We start from the raw sequence: 12,033 nt of genomic DNA on the forward strand, positions 1-12,033 counted from the left end.
GCTTGAAAATACAGACCTCTCTCACACCTAAAATTGTCCCTGTAACCCAATGCCACTTGGCCGAGTCCATTTCCTTCTGCGGTTTTGATGGCATACTTTGTTCCTTCAAACTTCCTGATTCGAAACTTGCACAAAGAACCTCCCTCCACTTTCCGGGATTATCTGACGCCCTGAAGGAAGCTGACTTAGCGGCTAGCTGGAGAGAATTTTATCCTAGGAGGTGAAACAAGAGCCCTTATGAAAAGGCCCATCCGGAACAGAGGTTTAAAAAGCAACAGCACAGAGCCTAATCCTGCCAGTCTTGAGGTGTCCTAAATTGCAGAGTACTGTATATTGTACACAAATGTATACATGGCAAAAGGAAGTTAAAGTGACAGTCCTAAGAATGCCTGAGAAGGAACGCCTAGCCAGTGAAATCCATGAGATTTATTTCCAAGTAAGTGTGCTTAAGACTGGAGTAGCGCACTTGATGAAAACAGATCTCTTACAGCTCTATCTTTCATTGTTCCATTCCCCATAACTGCCAAGCAAATATCAGTGCAACAATGACCACACCTCAACTCTTCGTCTGGAAGAATAATGCAAAATATTACAAACTTTCCGGAACTTTCTGGTGATTCGTAGACGGACGCATTTGATGCTGGAGTAGAAATACATGCCCCCACCCCATTTCATACACTTTGTTGTGATTGCAGTTAGTTTACAACCACTAGTGAAATGCTTGCCATTTTGATGGGCATGTGTTATGGAGGGAATACCTTTAGTTTGTGCAGATGCCTGATTATCGTCTTCCAAAGCAACTACTCTATTCCAAACTTTAAATGGTAAGCATAATGCTGGTGGTCAGCTAAAAAGGTTCAAAGAAGGCAAATCTAAAAAAAATGTAGTATAAACACCGACAACTGAGAAACACCGGACTGCGAGTGCTCCAGTTGGAGAACAGCCTTTGCCAAAGGTGTCATGGGCTTTGAAGACCCTCAAACTCAGGATGCAAGGGAGAAACGTGCTAAGAGGAAGGCACGCTTAGCAAATCCACACCGTGATCAACTCCTGCCCGGAAACCTATGTCCCCACTGTGGAAGGACGTGTGGATCCAGAATTGGCTTCCACAGTCACTTACGGACTCATTGTTAAAACCGTGTTTATGGAAGACAATCTTACTCCGCTACAAGTGACTGCCAAAGAAGAAGGCCTTTAGGTTGCGATCATCCTTCTAGGGCAGGGTGGGGCTGCATCCCCTTGTGGTGAACCCTCTGGGGACCACGTGGCCATGGTCCATGGTGGGTGGGGCCGAAACCAAAGTGTGGGGGGGGGGGTCATCTTCTCTCTTACACACACACACACACATACACAGCCATGTAAAAATGCACACACATGTACAACGTCCCCTTCTCTGCATATATTGTAGTGACTTCCATACACAGAAACACTTGAGGTTCATCCACACTTTTGCTTGTCCATGCCTAGAAAGCAGGTGAATACAGTGGTACCTTGGTACTCGAACAACTTGGCTCCCAAACAAATTGGCTCCAGAACGCCGCAAACCCGGAAGTAAGTGTTCCGGTTTGCGAACGTTTTTCAGAAGCTGAATGTCTGATGTGGCTTCCGCTTGCATGCAGGAAGCTTGCTGCACCTTGGTTTTTGAACGGTTTCGGGAGTCAAAGGGACTCCCGGAAAGGATTAAGTTCGAGAACCAAGGAACCACTGGAAGCATCTTTTTTGCTGGTCCCACACTTTCTCGGAACGCATCTGATCGGTTTTGCCTTTCCCCTCCACTTCCCCCCCCCCCAAAAAATATTCTTTAGCACTAAATTGGAACAAACAGCAACCTGCACAAAACCCGATTGCCATTTGTTCTGATTCTGTGTGGATAAGTCTTATATCAGGCATCCCCAACCTTTGGCCCTCCAGATGTTTTGGACTACAATTCCCATCATCCCTAGCTAAGAGGACCAGTGGTCGGGGGAAATGGGAATTGTAGTCCAAAACATCTGGAGGGCCGATGGACTCAAAGACATTTGACCACGGGTGGCCACTGTAAACTGTTGCTAGGGAGGAGGAGCCCAGTTTGCAGCACCACCATTGTTGAGGCTTGTTGCCTTCTTTTGTCTCTCGCTATTAGGATTGAATAAAACTCATTTTAAAAAGGACTCTACCTTGTTTTCTCTGCTCTTGCTGCAACCGGGGGGGGGGGGGGGGGAGGAGGAATAGCTTTCCCGAAGCCTTGACAGAGCCTTGACACTGCAATAGAAATGTTTTGAACCAGCCTTCCCCAAACCTGGTGCCCTGGAGGAGTTTTTGACCACAGTTCAAATAATCCTAGGATGTTGGGACTCGTGGGAATTGCATTCCAAAACAACTAGAGGTATCCAGACTGCAGGAGGCTGTTTCTAAACAAGCAGAGCTAGAACTAGCGTGGCCACTTACACCTTGCCACCCACCCCTGAAAAAGGGCATAGATTTGAACAGCATTTCCACATGGTAATAGGTATATGTGTGACTTTAGTAATGACTTTAATTTCACTGGAAATATAACAAATCAAAACTATGGCCTAACAATAATAATAATAGTTTGTTTGTTTGTTTGTTTATACTTCACCCATCTGGCTGAGCTTCCCCACACTGGGCAGCTTCCAACAAAAGATTAAAAATACATTAAAACATCAGTCATTAAAAACTTGCCTAAACAGGGCTGCCTTCAGATGTCTTCTAAACGTCAGATACTGTAGTTGTTTATTTACATGACATCCGATGGGAGGGCGTTCCACAGGTCGGGTGCCACTACTGAGAAGGCCCTCTGCCCCCTGTAACCTCGCTTCTCGCAGTGAGGGAGCCACCGGAAGGCCCTCAGAGGAGGACCTCAATGTCTGGGCTGAACGATGGGGGGGGTGGAGACGCTCCTTCAGGTATACAGGTATAGATTACCTAAGACGGGCTTCCTCAACCTCAGCCCTCCAGATGTTTTGAGACTACAATTCCCATCATCCCTGACCACTGGTCCTGCTAGCTAGGGATCATGGGAGTTGTAGGCCAAAAACATCTGGAGGGCCGAGGTTGAGGAAGCCTGACCTAAGATACTGCTTATGCGGAGGGAGGGCGAGAGCCGGGGTGAAGCGGTGGAGAAGTCAGCAAAGTCTGGATATACCGGCAGAGCCAATCTCCCATTTGCCTGCACTGCACTGATCTTCCCGCTGCTGCCCACTCCCAGCTCTGGGTAAGCAGCAATGACCCCACCGCCAGGAAACCAGCATTGCAGTTGCACCCTGTGGGGCAGGCCATGTCTAGACCCATGCACAGGGGTGGCCCTTACCTTCCAAGTCCCGGACTGCAGAATCCGGAACCGGCAGCCGTGTGACACCGGAAGTTGCGTCGACGTAACTTCCGGTGTCGCTTTGCCCTTCTATGGGCACCAAAAATGGCCGCCGCCGGCTTCGGAAGTCGCTTGTACGCATGTCAGGAAGTGCGTCGACGCAACTTCCGGTGTCGCTCCACCCATCTATGGGCACCAAAAATGGCCGCCGCCGACACCGGAAGTCGCGTCTATGCACTTCCGGACATGCGTAGATGCGACTTTTGAAGCCGGCGGCGGCCATTTTTGGTGCCCATAGAAGGGCAAATCGGAAAGAAAAAAATGGCCGCTGGCAGGAGAAAATAACGGAGAAAAACGGGAGATGAAGTGATACGGGGGACCACCGGGAAAAGGTAAGTAAAATCGGGGTTTTCCCGGAGAAAACGAGGTACTTGGCAGCTATGGGGTGGCCCATCCTATTTCGCCGTCTGAGGCAAAACGGAAAGGCGCTGCCGCCGCCCCATCAAAGCCTCGTTTACCTGGGTGCTTTCTGGCGAGATATTGCAACAGTTAGCGCCAGATTACCACCGTGGTGGCCGGGGTGGGACACTCCATCCGATTCCACCACCCGAGGCAGCTGCTTCAGTCCACCTCATGGGCAGGCCGGCCCTATGTACTGGCTTAATCTGCTGCCCTTGTGCTGGTGCACAACTTCAAGGCCGCTGATCTCTTTTATCCGAAATCCAGACTTGGGCCAAACAGCCCTTGAAACAGAGCACACCTTCTAATAGAGAAATTCTCCTCTGTAATTCAGGACTGCCTTCCTTCCAGGAACTAAAAAGTGTAAAAGGAGAGCTAAAAAATATATATACGGAGCTGCCTTGTACTGCATCAGACCACCGATTGCATCTAACTCATTCCTGCCTGTTGCCTCCAACTACAGTACTCTGTCATTTTTAAATTTTATGACCCCCATTTTTAATGCTGCTCTGCCATCTGCTGTTTTAGATTTTATTGCTGTCAGTTTTGTCCTGTGCATTTTATTACTTTTGTTGCATTGTTAATTGGATTTGTACCGTACTTTCATTGTAAACGCACCCTGGGGAAGTGGCTTTGAGTGGCAGGGTCTGAACTACTACCCAATAAATAAGCTAACTTTTATGTCTTTTCAAATTTGTGAACGGCCAGGATTGAAGCTGGGGCGTTCTTGGCGCAGGCAGGTCATCTGCCACTGAGTGGGGTCTCCCTCTCGACGCTTTGCCATTTCTGAATCAACAGTCAGGGAAACAAAAGTAGCATTACTAGCAATAGGGATGAGCGACTCTGTCCATTTTTGTTCTTCTCATTTTCTCATCTCTTCCCCAGTTCTCAACATTTCCACATCAGCTTGCAATTTCTTTTTATAAGTCCTCTTTAGTAAGAATTTCTCCTAAAATGCACATTTTGTTTGTATGTAATTTTGTGTAAAACACACATTTTTGCAAGGCAGTTTTGTCTAATATAATGCATTTTGCACAAAGGTTTTTATGGGCACTTTAGCCAATGGATCTTTGGGTTACTTGGCTGAGGAACATCACTGCAAAATTTGAATAAATGTTGATTTCAAAAGCTGGCTGTGTTTCTCTCAATATTTATTTCACTCATTTAAAAAACGGTATATTCATCCTTTTTAATAAAACAACAACCCAAAAACCTTGTGAACTCAAGGCAGCTAAGAATATTAAAATGTTTTAAAAGTATACAAAAGATATATAAAAACAACTATAGGGTGGCAATAACCAGGGCCAGAATAATCCTGGTCAGGCCACGCAGGCCCTAAGAGCAAGAGGAACTCCATTTTCTAAATCTCTCTGTCTCAAATTAGACAGCACTTCTCTGTTTGTACCTTTCTCTGTAACCCATTGCAAAAGGAAGTTAGCTTAACCGCAAGATGTTCTGTTCCATCTGAAGAGGATGTAGCCCGCCACAAACCAACCACAAGTTCTAAGTAGGGCGCAACCACAATTGTGCCTGTAAAATTCCACATAGACACGTGTATAAAAGTACCAGGTACATGACGCCACTTAGTGGAGTTAGGTAAATGACTTTGCATCTTGGGGTGCTCTCTCTTGATTGGTTGATGAAGTACTGCAGAAAGGCTGGCCTTCACTCTGTCAAAAAGGTATAAAAGCTCTCTGTACATGGACAAGGGTGGGGCAGAATGAGGAATGGTTTTTTCCCTACTGCTCCATATTGTTTTGCCGACAAACCAATAAATTTGTTCAACTGCCTGAGATTTTGTCTGGTCAATTTGGGAAGCCAGTCATCCACCTTACACAACAACAATCAAAATGAAACGGGATTCAACATACCGGCAGTTGCCCCAAGTCCTAAAAAAAGCTAAGTACAGCTTGAGAAAACATGGAATTCATCAATACAAAGTGCAGAAATGGCCACAAACTGCTTTTTAAGGGCCTTAACTGCACATTATGTCACCAACATGATTAAAAACCATGTAACTGGTTTTTTTTAAAAAAAAATAATGCTAGCTAAGGAAGGGACATTGTTATCAAGATTACAGTGTGTGGGGAGGTCAGGGGAAGGCTTAAGCCAGGCACCCCCAAAATTAGACTACAATTCCCATCATCCCTGACCACTGGTCCTGTTAGCTAGGGATGATGGGAGTTGTAGTCCAAAAACATCTGGAGGGCATAGTTTGGGGGTGCCTGGCTTAAGCCTTCCTGTGATATTCCCTCACCATGGGCTCCTATTAGTAGTAAGAAAAAGCTCCCATGGGCGCTGATGGGAGGCTTTTTGCTGGGATTTCCCCCCTAATGCTAAATGCTGCAGGGGTTGGCCCTGCTTTCCAGAGTGTTGCTAATATTAGAAACACTGGACTCAATGGACCTTTGGCCTGATGCAAGTTCATTATCATGGAACTCCAGGACAGTCTCCTCCCAAGAATGCCAACCCTGTAGAAAGCTGCCCCCAAAAGGAAACGAGACACAGGGGTGGAGATGCAGAAATGCATCTACTGTATGTTGTTCTCACATTTTTGCAAATAGAAGCCACGTTTTTTTGGGAGGGGGAAGAAAGGGACCACAATGTGTCATGTCAGCCTTGTACCCAGATATAGTAAGGTTTGTGTAGAACTGGGTCTTTAAATGTGGCTTGAAGGAGGACAGGGGGCAGAGGAATTAATAATACTCCTGGAATAGACTTAGCCCGGGAGAGGAAACGTCCGTGCTTTTCTTTGAAAGCAGATACCTGCATCAGAAGCACTCTGAAAATCTTGTTTACAAATGCAATTTTGACGGGAGGAGGCTGCAGTCCTAGACTTACTTACCCAGGAGCAAGCCCTTCTGAACTCAATGGGAATTACTTCTGAGTAGACATGGATAGGATGGCACACCATTCATATATTACATGAATTCATATTAGACCCCTCCTTGCTTTCAAGATTGCATGGTCAGTGGAAGCCTTCCCTGGCCCTCTATTCCAAAATCAAGTGGTGAATTAAGTGACTTTCACATACAAAGATGGGTAAATCATTTCTTGCACCTGTAACATTGACTAAAATATTGTTGCCCAACGCCCCAATCTCCAACCGGTGTGAGACTCGGGGGCTTCCAGACGCTTGCGCAATGTTCACTTTTCTCCGAATGAGGGACAGCGTAGTAGACCTTGGTGTCTTAGGATATGGGGTTTATTCACATATCTACAACCTGAGCAGTATGTGGACCAAGAACTCCCAGAAATGCAAGCTGGATTTCGAAGGGGCAGAGGAACCAGAGACCAAATAGCAAACATGCACTGGATTATGGAGAAAGCTAGAGAGTTCCAGAAAGACATATACTTCTGCTTCATTGACTATGCAAAAGCCTTTGACTGTGTCAACCACAGCAAACTATGGCAAGTTCTTAAAGAAATGGGAGTGCCTGATCACCTCATCTGTCTCCTGAGAAATCTCTATGTGGGACAAGAAGCTACAGTTAGAACTGGATATGGAACAACTGATTGGTTCAAAATTGGGAAAGGAGTACGACAAGGTTGTATATTGTCTCCCTGCTTATTTGACTTATATACAGAATTCATCATGCGAAAGGCTGGACTGGATGAATCCCAAGCCGGAATTAAGATTGCCGGAAGAAATATCAACAACCTCAGATATGCAGATGACACAACCTTGATGGCAGAAAGTGAGGAGGAATTAAAGAACCTTTTAATGAGGGTGAAAGAGGAGAGCGCAAAATATGGTCTGAAGCTCAACATCAAAAAAACCAAGATCATGGCCACTGGTCCCATCACCTCCTGGCAAATAGAAGGGGAAGAAATGGAGGCAGTGAGAGATTTTACTTTCTTGGGCTCCTTGATCACTGCAGATGGTGACAGCAGTCACGAAATTAAAAGACGCCTGCTTCTTGGGAGAAAAGCAATGACAAACCTAGACAGCATCTTGAGAGTTGGACCATAAAGAAGGCTGGTCGCCGAAGAATTGATGCTTTTGAATTCTGGTGCTGGAGGAGACTCTTGAGAGTCCCATGGACTGCAAGAAGATCAAACCTATCCATTCTGAAGGAAATCAGCCCTGAGTGCTCACTGGAAGAACAGATCCTGAAGCTGAGGTTCCAATACTTTGGCCACCTCATGAGAAGAGAAGACTCCCTGGAAAAGACCCTGATGTTGGGAAAGATGGAGGGCACAAGGAGAAGGGGACGACAGAGGACAAGATGGTTGAACAGTGTTCTCGAAGCTACAAACACGAGTTTGACCAAACTGCGGGAGGCAGTGCAAGACAGGAGTGCCTGGCGTGCTCTGGTCCATGGGGTCACGAAGAGTCGGGCATGACTAAACGACTAAACAACAACAACCTGAGCCTACGACAGAGGGGCTCACAGCATTTACACTCCAGAAGGTCTTTGATTCACCCATTGTCACTGCCTTGGATTCCAGCAGAAATCAAGCATGGCTCTCCCTCTCGGACTGCTCCCTGCAACCTTCTCTGGCCTAGCTCACACAAAACTCTAGTTATCTCCCACTTGGACTACTGCAATGCACTCTACGTTGGGCTACCTTTGAAGGTGACCAGGAAACTACAACTAATCCAGAATGCGGCAGCTAGACTGGTGACTGCGAGCGGCCGCCGAGACCACATAACACCAGTCCTGAAAGACCTACATTGGCTCCCAGTATGTTTCCGAGCACAATTCAAAGTGTTGGTGCTGAGCTTTAACGTCCTAAACAGCCTTGGCCCACTAGACCTGAAGGAGCGTCTCCACCCCCATCGTTCAGCCCAGACACTGAGGTCCAGCTCCAAGGGCTTTCTGGCGGTTCCCTCCCTGCGAGAAGTGAGGTAACAGGGAATGAGGTAGAGGGCCTTCTCGGTAGTGGCGCCCGCCCTGTGGAATGCCCTCCCATCAGATGTCAAGGAAATAAACAACTATCTGACTTTTAGAAGACATCTGAAGGCAGCCCTGTTTAGGAAAGTTTTTAATGTTTGATGTTTGATTGTATTTTTAATATCTTGTTAGAAGCCGCCCGGAGTGTTTGGGGAAACCCAACCAGATGGGCGGGGTATAAATATTATTATTATTATTATTATTATTATTATTATTATTATTATTTGCCCTGTGGCACAGAACCACTTCCTTAGGGGCCATGGCTAACTCAACAACGGGATCCTCTGTTAGATTTTAACACTTGGTGAATGCAGGAATTAGAATGGACTCAGCCTAACCACCACCACCAAAAAAAAACCCTCACACTATACATGTCATTTGGAAAAAGGCTTCTCCTGCTTTCCGTCATGCAGTTGCAATAATTATAGTAGCCACAGAGCAGGTGAGGGGCGAAGTTCTGGACAGATTAATTGTGAAATTACTGTTGTCAAGGGCCCCACGTTATAGCCAGAAAACTGCAATACCTTCTGAACTGTAAAAGCAAGCTGTCTGGGCATATGTATAAATTAAACTGATTTAATGGTCGTTAACTGCCCTTTAGGAAGCCACGGGAACCCCACTGGAAATCGCTACTTGGAAGCCACAGTTCTGTGAGAAGCCTAGAGATCTCTAGCAGATTCACTGCAATGCTCTCTGCATGGGGCTACTAGCCTTGAAGTCTGTTAGAAACGACAGCTACCGGTAATAAAAAACACTGCCGCTAGAGTTCTGTAAACCAGTTAGAGGTCTTTTGTTTGAGTAAGTGGTATGTGCATTAATTAAAGAAATAGAGTCTTAGCTCTGGCATAGGCAAACTCCAGCCCTCCAGGGCCAGTGGTCAGGGATGATGGGAATTGTAGTCCCAAACATCTGGAGGGCCAGAGTTTGCCTATGCCTGGTCTTAGCAGATGCTCCCATCAGAAGTGCCTCTCCCCATATTAGCCATCCTGGACTCTGACATCGACTGGGAAGAGTTGCTTGCTGCAACATTACCAGCGAATATCGCTTGTTGGGTTGGGATGTAAGATGGTCAGATTCTGGGATTCGCTCCCCCAACAGGTGTGGACAGAAATGTTGGCCTTGCATCGTCTAGTCAAAACCTACCTTTCTCCCAGGCTTTTGGAGGAATTGTTTCATTTACTCTGGGGTTTTAGGCTATTTATTCATGGCTGTCTTGCTAATTTTTTTCTATATTTGATGTTAACCGCCTTCCATTTTCGCTATTGTATTGCTCTACTGAATTGTTTCACTATATTGTTCTATTATTGTTAGAAACTGCTTTCAAACCTCTGATGAGGTTTTTAAGCAGAGGCTGGATGGTCATCTGTCATGATTTAGCGGAGATTCCTGCATCCTAGGGAGTTGGGCTAGATGACCTTCAGGGTCCCTTCCAACTCTATGATTCTATGAAAAAGCAGTTTATAAATTCTATAAATAAAATAATAGCAGCAGCAGCAGCAACAACAACAGCATCCTTAGCACTTCATCACACTAATGTTCCCATGGATCTTTGAAAAAAGCCATGCCAATTGTACAGTGGTACCTCTAGTTGCTGACACAATCCGTTCCGGGGTGCCGTTTGCACCCCAAAAAGTCTGCTACTAGAGCTGCACTTCTGTGCAAGCTCAGAGCGCAATAGAGCACTTCTGTGCATGAGCGAAGCATGAAGAACACTTCTGTGCATGCATGAAGCGCGCAGAACGCCTCTGCGCGTGCGGCGAAACCCGGAAGTATACACTTCCGGGTTTGCCGCGTTCACAAGCCGAAAAGACACAACATGAACCTAACGTAACACGAATATGACTGTATGCCCTTACATAAGCTCAAACGGTGAATAGGTCCACAGCTGCTTCCGCTAAATATACACCATAAGGAGCAGCGCATTATCTGACCTGTGGCTTGCTGGACTTAGAACCAATTTCCCGTGCCATTGCTCAGCCCTAAAATGTGCTAAGAAAAAAACAAGTGCCTCTGGCCATGCACAGAGTGCCCGTCCTACAGACAACCTCAATGAGCCTCTAATGACCTGGGGTTAGAATGACAAGAAGGTGGAAAGATGCGACTTTGGCCCTGGCAGCCCTTATTTCCAAAAGTAAGGATTGCACCTGATGTAGGAAACATCTTGCGCACACCCAGAAGCTAACTTTCTTTTATTTTTGTGAGACTGGCAAATCTGAAAGGAAGCTCCCATGGGCCAACAAGCACAGCCTTGTCCCCTGAAACGCCTAAGTCGTCTCCAATGTATCTCTGCTGCTGCAGCCCCTTATCCCCAAACACAGAGAAATGGTTCACCCCTGCAGTGGGAAATGAATGTACTGTAAAGGAAATGGCTCTAGATGACTGAAACAAGTGATGTAGTGATTGGTCTTTGTGGCAATCCCTAAATAAAGGGTGGCATTAGCTATGTGTTGCCACCCTCCCCCTTGGGACCAAAGCTAAACACTGGTTTGAATAATTTAAAAAAACGCCCTTTTCATCACAAACTCAAGATCTGGCATTACAGGAGCGTTCAAATGTGTTTTCTCCTTCCTCTATTTCTCTCTACCGCCCCTGCACTTTGCTGATCCCAGTGAGAGATCTTGAATCAGATTCTCAGCTTCAAATGCAGATTGACCTTGCTTGGTGCATCACGGAGTCTAAGCCCTTGGGCGACACATCAAAACCATATCTCTCCTCCATCGATGAGCCAAAGGGGAGGGTTGGTGGCGGAAAATAGGCCCACCAATTCTACTTTAAGCTCTTCAGACGTTCTGAGCAAACAGGCAAAACAGCCAGACGCCAGGTGTGCCAAGCAATTCGGGGGATTATTGGTGCGAAAAGGCGAACGAACCGATATTTCTTCCCGAGCCAGAAAACTCATTTTCATCTTCTGATCCCATTCAATTGTATTATTTTCAAAAACAGGGCTTTTACAGTCCCATAAACTGTTTCTGGTTCCGGAACCCAACGCTGGAGCATGTGCAAAGTAAACGACACAGAGAAGAGTGCCTCTGAGCATGGGCAAAGCGCCTTTCCCTACCCATTGTTCAAGAAATCACTGCCAGGGCACACATTATCAAGAATCTGGGGTGGGTGGGGGAGAAAGACTTCCAGGTCCAAACATGCGCAAGGCGGCTTGAATTCCGGCCCATCTCCAAATGTCTTGGGCAGTGAATTGCCACAAGCGGTATCCAGCTTTCAGGGTTAAGTGTCTCTGAACATTGCCCTAGCAAGCAGCGGCTAAGAGCCCTGTGCGTGGCTTGGGTTTATATTTAGAATGATAGTTGAAGACAGCAAGAGCTGGGTGCATTTCTGGTGCGAAAGCCAAGATTCTAGTCATCCCCTGGA

The 12,033-nt window shown here is 46.4% G+C and overlaps 1 protein-coding gene across 1 annotated transcript in view; it reads right to left on the bottom strand.

Moving 5' to 3' along the window:
- Window positions 1-12,033, bottom strand: part of SCN4A (sodium voltage-gated channel alpha subunit 4) — a 100,300-nt gene that overhangs the window by 87,608 nt on the left and 659 nt on the right. The gene's annotated exons all lie outside the window — the stretch shown is intronic.

Source organism: Zootoca vivipara, chromosome 12 (genome assembly GCF_965207765.1).
Source record: "Zootoca vivipara chromosome 12, rZooViv2.hap1.1, whole genome shotgun sequence".
In the NCBI taxonomy this organism is placed as follows: Eukaryota; Metazoa; Chordata; class Lepidosauria; order Squamata; family Lacertidae; genus Zootoca; species Zootoca vivipara.